The sequence below is a fragment of the Anguilla anguilla genome, chromosome 13 (genome assembly GCF_013347855.1).
Source record: "Anguilla anguilla isolate fAngAng1 chromosome 13, fAngAng1.pri, whole genome shotgun sequence".
NCBI lineage: Eukaryota > Metazoa > Chordata > Actinopteri > Anguilliformes > Anguillidae > Anguilla > Anguilla anguilla.
Window position 1 is genome coordinate 10,716,815 of NC_049213.1, and position 9,063 is coordinate 10,725,877.

Below are 9,063 nucleotides of genomic sequence, written 5' to 3' on the forward strand. Positions count from 1 at the left end.
ACTGTGTATCTGGGTCATAGTCTGTAGCTCTGTTTCCTGCTGAGGGATGGCAGGGCGCTGCTCGCTCTTCCAAAAGCAGCAGCAGCAGGGAGGCGGGACCGAGAACCACAACCGCTCCATCTGGACCCCGATTCCCCCGCTCCCTCTCCTCCCGCCGTACCCCTCCTCCTGCTCCACGCCTCCTCATCCTGCTCTGCACCTCCCCCCCCCCCCCCACACCCTCCCTGCTTTACATCACGTCTAGCTGCGCGCCTCCTCAGCCCGTTCCGTATCACCCTTCCACCAGCTCCCCCTGTCCTCCTGCTCCCCGCCTCCCCCTATCTCTCTCCTGGACTCCTCGTCCCGGTCCTCACCGCCCTGTCCCGTGCGATGAGTGAGGGAGCCACGCTTCGCGGGTCTTCGCCCAATAGCTACTCGCTTTCTATCGCATTACGCAACGGTTCACTCCTTCTTCCTGTCTGCTTAAGAACATCCGCGATCGCGGGCTTGTGATCTGCTTGGTGGGAGCCAATTAAACGGCACAAGGACAGGTTTGCTCGTCGTGGGTGCCGGAGAAGAGCCACTCCAGAGCTTTTGATCTGGAAGGATAAATGGAGCGGAGCAGGACACTTTACACCGCAGCCCAGCGAAGGGAAAGTTTTTTTTTTTTGTTTTTTTTTTTTCGAGCTGTAGTTTCCTTTCACCTCAGAATTCAAGAGCTGCACTCTAGGCCCAAATCCTCTCAGCGATGCCAGGAAAGAGGCCAGGATAAAACGAGGCAATTCAGCACACCTGTCATCCAGAACAAGGCTGTCCAGTCCTTCGCTATTGCACTTCTGTTCAGAGAGGACTCTGCTTGGCAAGAAAGACAAAGTGGAGATTTAATTAAGAGCACTGTAAAGCAGGAATCAGTGACAGGAACCAGAGCCCCAGAGTTTCAGAGCCCGTCGACATCAACAGGAATTTATCAGATAACTCAATCTGGTTAAAGGAAACACTAGAGGGGGGAAAAAGTCTTCGTTTTTCTTTAACACAAAAGAGAGAAAGAAACATGCAAAAACCATAGCTAATTTATCAGAACGTTACTGATCTTCGTCTGTAAGAAATGTGTAATAAAAATAAAGGTACTGTACCATTCGCAGCAGTGCAGCTGAATGTGGTTATGCGAGAGAGTACAGTGCCAGCACATTCAGCAGAGGCCAATATTCACGCTATACTTTCTCCTTCCATGCCGAAAGGACCCAGCGTGCCCTGCCACCCTCCACGCCGTTACGGAGCCCGGCCCCTTTCTTTCACACACCTTGACGGATTCGAAGAACGGGCCACCCCCCCCCCAAGCCCCCCCCCCACCCGTCGTGCGTTCCGGACGGTCTGTTCTGGAAAAAGGCACAGCTCCGCGCGTACACCGTACCGTCTGGCCCGGGCTCAGATATGCCGCCGTCCAGAGAGCCCACACAGCAGACAGCCAATCTGTGTTAGTAAACAGCATCTGAGGAGAGAAACGCCGAGCCCCCCCCCCCCGACCCCCACCCCCCCATCTCCTTCTGTCTTCCTCGCCTCCATCCATCGCAACCTCATTTTCCATCCAAATCTCTCTGTTCCCTTCTAGGTCATGTCCCACTTTTCCCCGGCAGCCTTCGAAGCGGGCGCCTCCGCTCGCCTTCGCCTGCGATTGCCGCCTCACCGCGTGTTGGTTTTTACGGCCGGCACCTGCGGACAAAAACAAGCCGGAGGCGCGCGTCCGTCACCGTCGTTTGGAGCCAAGGGCGGGAGAAAGGGGTCACGTGATGACCTGGCCATATGGGCTCATCGGTGCAAGGCACCCCCGGTCCGCCCTATCAGGAGGGAGAGAGAAAAAAGGAGGAGGGTGCAGTATCAGGCGAAACAGCCTGCACTGTAAAATGGTCTGTGTAAAGTTTGTATGAGTCCACTCTGCCCAAAGTGGGCTCATATAAACTCTGTAAGAGCTGATGTAACACTTAACAATTTACTGTGTGGAGGCACAGAGAAATGAGAAATCCATTTATTATCTTTGGATCCACAAAACTCCTGAAGTACCTGTATTTCATATTCAATGCATTCAGTACGCAAATACAAAAAAAATGATTTATTTCTTTACAAATAGCGTTCTATGTCATCAGTTGAAGCAAGAAACTTTGACAGATATGTATGATGCTTTTTATATGCCATACATAACTCGCTAAACATTTCTGAAAGCCCATGTTCCAGACAAGCCGGCATGTCACGGGTGTTCCGCAGACGTCATCGTTGGCCTTTAAAGGTGACTCAAGTGTGGAGGTCCTGGCGTCACTGCAGCGCTAGCAGCATTTGCTTAGTGAAATCAATGGGTTACAAGTAAAAATAACAGCCACGATCTTACAGCCATTTTCTTCATTGGATTCTCTTGGTGGGTAACGAGGTCTTGATTTCACATAATTCCTGATTGCCGAGGCTGGGCATGCGACGGATCATGCCTCACTCGATGTTAAAGGTTTCTCTTGATTAAATTTATTTTTGAGCTGAGATCTGACCGGAGCTGTAATGCGTCTGTGAGATTTCAAATGCTTTTTCAATTTAAGAATCCGGCGTGGCTGCGGAGAAGGCGAATGGTTGGGACCGCCCTACTCTCTTTCGCGCCTCAAAGTGTGACACATTCTGCAGAGGGTAGAGGCATCTAAAGTGGGGCTCCCCAACCCTCTTCCTGGAGATCTGTCATACTCTAGGTTTTCACTCCAACTCTAACAAAGCACACCTCATTCAACAGCTAGATATCTCTTTGAGCTGCTAATTAGCAGAACTAGGTGTGCCAAATTGAGGTTGGATAGTAAACCTATCGGACAGCAGATCTCCAGGTACAGGGTTGGGCAGCCCTGATCTGAAGTATCTCTGGGTGAAAGTCTTCAGACTGAACCATCTCAGGGTGAAAGTCTTTAGACTGGAGTATCTCTGGGTGAAAGTCTTTAGTCCAAAGAAGCTGCTCTCACCCACTTGTGCATCTAATAAATTACTTTCTCTTTGGCTTCTGAAGGCAACAGCAAGCAGGAACACATTGATGAATTGCCCCAGATAGAGCTGAAACAGGGGGTCTGCAGCAGGGCCTAATGGCTTTTGTTTTACCCTCAAAAGTTCAGACCTAAGAAACCAGGTGACGTGAGGTAACGGTGCAGTCGACCATTTTCATTTATCAATTAAGAGCAGAGTGACAACCGCAAGCAGCAGACCCCGTGGCTCCCCGGGAGCGGGGCTGCGGAGCGCTGAGCTGAGATAAGCGCGGTGGAGACGGCCCGCCGAGGCGCGGCCGGGCGGCGGCGTGTTTAATCGCCCCTTTGGCTGCTCTGAAAAGGAGGCTGCCTGAGCCCTTTTATCATTGTTTTATTGTGTCCCTAACAAAACACAAAACTGGCAAAGGTTTGGGGGACGCGAGCCAGGCTGGATGCCTCCATGTGTAGGAGGAGAGGGATGGGGGGCGGGGGGAGCGGGCTGGAGGGGGTGGGGTGGTGGGGGGGGGGTGGGTGGTGCTATCTGCCTCAGTAAGCATCGAGCTTATCAAAGAGGGTGAGTCATCCCCTTCGTCTGAAACAAGGGGCTGATTTGCAGTAATTTCACATCCCTAATCAAAATGGAAAAGCCAATTTCCCCTTTCCCGTTCTCTTTCAAATGACAAAAGGTCAGCAGCTGGGAGGAGGGAGAGAAATGTCACTGTGCTTAAAGGGAGGACCAGGGCGCCCTGCTCTCCGGACACATCCCGCTGACCTGAGGATGTGAGCCTTAGTGAGTCAGCGCTCTCCCTTAGTGTCCGCTGACAGCACACTGCGTTGGGCTCTCTTGCTCTGTCTGTTTGTCCTGGTGCATGATCCCTGTACCGCACAGGCAAGCAGAAATGCCAAGAACAATCGTGTATGGAATTATTGTGTTTGTCTGTCTGTGTGAGTGTGTGTGTGTGTGTCTAAGTCTATGTATGTGATTGTTCGTGTGCATGCGTGTGTTTACGCGTATGTGATCAGGCATGTACATGTGTGCCTATGTCTATACATGTGATTGTTCACGTGCATGCATGATTGTGTATGCATGTGATTGTGCACATGCACGTTTGTGTGTCTGTGTATGAGATTGCGCATGTGTCCGTCTGTCTGGGTGTGTGTGTATGCATGTGCTGGCGCATTTGTGTCTGTGTGTGGGTGTGAGTGTGCATGCATGTGTTTGTGTGTGAGTGAGCTACTGTTGTGTGTATGGTGCACTGTTCACCATTAGGAAATTCTGAACTCAATGGATTTAAAGTGAAAGATAATCTTTGGTAGGAATTATTTGGGTCTTTTTTTTGTTGTTGTTGCTTCAATTAAAAAATGGAAGTTGGCAACACACATGTACATGAAAATAAAAGAGAATACATTTTAAACTAAAAGAACAGAACGTCTCAAACGGGCCCCCAGCTTGTTACTGTCTCGCACTATGAGAACATTATACGTGGGTACAGCACTGTCCTACTCGAGTGGTACTTTATACTCTATTAGTCATAGCCGACGGGTGGCCACTGCTGTTCTGTCTGGCACAAAGGCAGCAGTGGAACAACATAACAGTTTATAAGAACAAAACAGCGTGGCCTAAATGTGCCTCTCAAGCTGAAAAAACCATGACGTAACAGAAAAAAGAAAGAAAAAAAAAAACGCCGCACTGTGTCCATATATTGGTACAGGAAACCTAAAAAAAAGCCATCGTCTACTCCCCAACTGAGATGGATTGAGGTAATAACCTAGCATCAACCTGCTGCCCTCACTAGGAGTCACCTTTAAATGGCCAGCAGAACGATGAGGTTGCGCTCAGTCTTTTAAGTGGCGAGGCTGGTTAAGGTGCTCATGTTAGTGCATTTGACTTTATCGTCTAGCAAGTAGCTAGCTGCTAACTTGCCAGATAATAATGCAAGCTATAGGGCCTTGTTAGCTACCTTCATAGCTAGCTACAAACTTGCTAAGTGATTCAATTCGCCATGGCTCGGTATTTTTTATGTACAATACAAAGTAAGTGCATTTCAACATTGTCCCACATTCAGAATGATCGTTTTCAACGTAGATACAGTCACAACCAGCGACCTTAGACTATAGGACCATTGCGCAACGGAGAATGGGCTAGCTGCAGAAGCATAGCGGCGAAAGGCGAACGCGCCAACTATTCTAGCGGTTGCGATCATTTTATTAACAGGGGGAAATACCTGTTAATTCCTAAGAGAAACATGAAATAAAACATATTCAAAGTCTGGATTGCCTGCACTATACAAATGCACATTTGGTAAATTGTTCAATTTGTTTCACCATCCAACTTCCCTAAAGCTTAAGAAGAGAAGGTAAATAATTTTCACGGGGCGCTGGCTACGTTCTTGCAGTTTAATTGAGTTACGATACCTGGCCATTGTGCTGGACACGCATGACTTCATATTGGCAAGGAAAACGAGACGGTCAACTTATCATGTTTGTTTTATTATTGTGATGTCACAGGGGACGTTATGCTGTATAGTTACCCACGGCACATAGGCAATGAAAATAGAGTTGCATTCATGAACCCGATGGTGCTTCAAACACGCTCTTATAGCCTATATTTATGTTAATTTAAAAATGCAAACAAAGACTCGAATTTAAGTTGAAATAAATTATTTAAAATGATATTCGAATATTTGTTAAATATTTTTGTTAATCATACGAGGCACCAACTTTGAAGAACGATGTCTAGTACACATTTGTGGATCTCTCATATAATTCTCATGAATTAACCTGCATGCCGTGCTAGAGTGTGCCTAATGCAGCACTAACTTGTCTCAGCACTAGATGTCAGTGCTACCAAGAAGACTATTCCGGGTGAAATAAGTGCAGTTTTGCCTATTCGTGCCACATTGGTGGAATTTTCCCACGTGATCCTTCCTGCAAATAAGCCGCATGCTATACCTTCTGCTGAGACGTCAGACTTTTACTGGCATTCTTCAAACAAGGCACAGTAGTTTAAAAACCAGAAGCCAAACTTCAATATTCACAATTAAACATTCTCGCTTCGTCGGAAAACAAAGACTTCCAGGCACATTTGGTGTATTCATATATTTACAATGTAATGAAGTGCAAATAGTAGACTCTACTACCTTACTAAAAAATTAGGAAACTAATTCAGAAATTTCGAGGCACAATGACATGGTGTATCAAACAGTGGAATCAAATGGGAATTGTACGAACATGCAGGCGGATGTGGTTTACCTAAAGACCGGCAGACATGACTCCTAGACTGTGTTGGACAATGTACTTTTTCTGCCTAAATCACCAGTCTCACAGAATTTCGTATTACCTGATATAAAGATGGAGTAGAAAGGATTTGCTGCACACAATGCTGAGTGCTTATGATTTGTGACATGGAGGTTTAAAATGACGACACATGTTTGGCGACTAATAAGACTGAGCGAGTTTGTGAGATTCATTTTCAGACGGCATTCTAGAATACTGTTCAGGTGTTTGTCTGAATAGTGTCAGAAAAACTCTAAGCAGAAAATTTCACACTTGATATTGACCGTGCTGAAATGAAACTTGGATGTGCAACAGAAGCCAAATGTTGATGCCCTTAGCTCCAGAACCAGGCAGCTCTTCTGAATAATTTTTCCAGTTGTTGGTACCAGTCAATAGACAGTAGACTTTCAAAGCATGCGTGTGAAGTTGTGGAACCCAGGACTGCCTGCAGTGAAACGGCTAGCACATGACCCAGTAAACTGGTTTAACAGAACACAGAAAATCACGCTAAACCACTTGACTTCTTGGGAGTGATTTGTGTGTCATTTATTACTGGCATGCATTAATGTCATGAAGAAAAACAGCTAATCCCCAAAGCCCAATAAAATGCAGTTCATCAGCTGGGTCTTATTCCTGAGGCCATAAAACATACTCTAGTATGATCTACAGTCGGCCATTTGAGTCACCTCCTCGAGCTGTTCTTGGCTTTGAAAATAAACCACGTTTCTACACCTCCATAAACGAACTTGTGTTTCTACATCTCTATCAATAAAAACACTTCTATACACCTCCATAAATTATCTTGTATTTTTACATCCTTATGAATAAAAACATTTCTACACCTCCATAAATGAACCTGTGTTTCTACATCTCTTAAAGAAAATGCTTCTGCATCTCTGTAAATTAACACTACTTTTGCATGAGTGTAAATATAAATGCAGAACTGTCAGTACCAGTCTTTTCTCTGGGGTCACGTGAACTGCACTGGTCCACATGAACTTATTCAATCTTGCATTAGGGACATTTCTTTATAAATGACTCAGCCGGCAATGATCTCGCCAAGGGAGATGCCAAGAACATATATGCCAGTGGTGACGAATTTCGCAAGTGACGCATCATTTGGCAATTCACCTAATTAACCACCCGACAGGAAGGAGACTGCGGGGAGTAAACAGCAGGATTATCAAAGAAAGCTGAAACAGCCGTATAAAAATGCGTGTGTCTATTCTGAGCGAGCGGAGAACTTGGTGAAGGTAGCCATGCAATGTGGTCTCACGTCTCAGTGCCGGCCTTTCTCTGGGGGAACGGACTGTACGACATGACCGCTAGGCACTTGAACGAAACTCGCCTTTCGTGTCGGAGTCAGACATGTCATGTGTGTTGCAATTGAGCAATCCCACGTCACCACACCTCCACTAAGTATCTCCATACGCACGTCAGGATTTAATTTGACAGAGAAGCTTTGCAATTTAAAATATTTTAGCCGACACCTGCCGTTTCTATCGACGCATGTCGTGAAAATACGTCTTGGGATGATTGGTATATTTTATTCCCGAATTGAAAATAACCCAGAGGCTATGCCCCCAATGCTCAGATCAAATCATGGGAATTCTGTTGATTAAGGAGCTTTGTGCTACACATGACATGAAAAATAGGCCTTTCAAACACTTTGTTATCCTGAAATTGTGAAATGAACAAGGCTGCTAACGAAGGACGCTACGCTACATGCAAGCGACATTGAGGATTCATGAGGACGGCGAGCTGAAATTCTAGCCCTCGAGATTCTGTTACCCAGGCTGTCCCTCGGATGTCCATGGAAACAGACATGAACCAGCAATCCAAAGCACGAAAAAGAAGTTCAACACTACTCTGAAAACGGCATGCAATCATGCTGTAACACATATGAGAACGTCACATCATATTTGAAAGTCTGGTTCTGCACATGGGCTATGTCGAAAGCACACATACAACCCATTTAAACATGCAGGGGCATGTTACCTGATCTAAAAGCACGTCTGAAATTGGAGGATGAGCTCCCGCTCTCACAAGAGTGGAACAGAGCCTAGAGTGGTTAAGTTGGAAACCGCTTGTTCAGCATAATTGGGACTGGCATGACAAAATGCAGTTTTCCAGCCTCCACCCACTCCGCACACTTCAACCTGGCTAAAGCAGAGATATCACTCAGACCTACAGTTATTAAAGTAGCAAAAGGTTGAATATACACTAGTGACTGAAAAAAATATTACTGGTTTACATCCACTTACAAGCTTGCTTTAAGTTTGGCGTCCGGCTCGCAGTAATACTCTGCGTTCTTGCTGCGGGCCTTCCAGTAATCATTGGCTTCATAGCATCCTTAACATAGCTGTAAAAACCTGCCAAAGGTTCCATGCTGTGCGTGTGATTGCGTGCGAGTATGCCACGAGCTGGGGAATTCTATGCAAAACTTCACTCACCGCTGATCTTTGAAGGCAGACATACGCCCGTCCTTCCAGTGATGGCGTTACACTTGCTCCCCGGGCCTTTCACATGAGCTGTGAGTACCAGCCCATTCAGTGGCATTTGTTCACCCCATACGAGGATCCTCCAACGAGGCCTTTAGCAGCTTAAAGGGCACAATTAATATGGCTTTCTAAAAATAGTTGCATAGTCCTACGTACTGAAAGTAAGTGAAATGACCCTGGTGTGCATCGATGATCATTTGACAAACAGATGCACACACCCAGTGGAAGAATAAAAAATATGCGTGCGTACACCTCCTCTTTTAACCTCCACACAAAAAGCAGTCTGGCGAGAGCCTACATCATTCACCGAAAGATTACAGTCTCCC

At 46.4% G+C, this 9,063-nt stretch overlaps 1 long non-coding RNA gene across 1 annotated transcript; it reads right to left on the reverse strand.

The window, feature by feature from the left end:
- Window positions 1-637: 637 nt before the first annotated feature.
- LOC118211760 lies at window positions 638-1,289 on the reverse strand. Its single transcript, XR_004762084.1, has 2 exons — window positions 1,113-1,289; window positions 638-831 (listed from the first exon to the last, which is right to left on the reverse strand). It is a non-coding gene; the product is annotated as an uncharacterized LOC118211760 (long non-coding RNA).
- Between the last annotated feature and the right edge of the window lie 7,774 nt (window positions 1,290-9,063).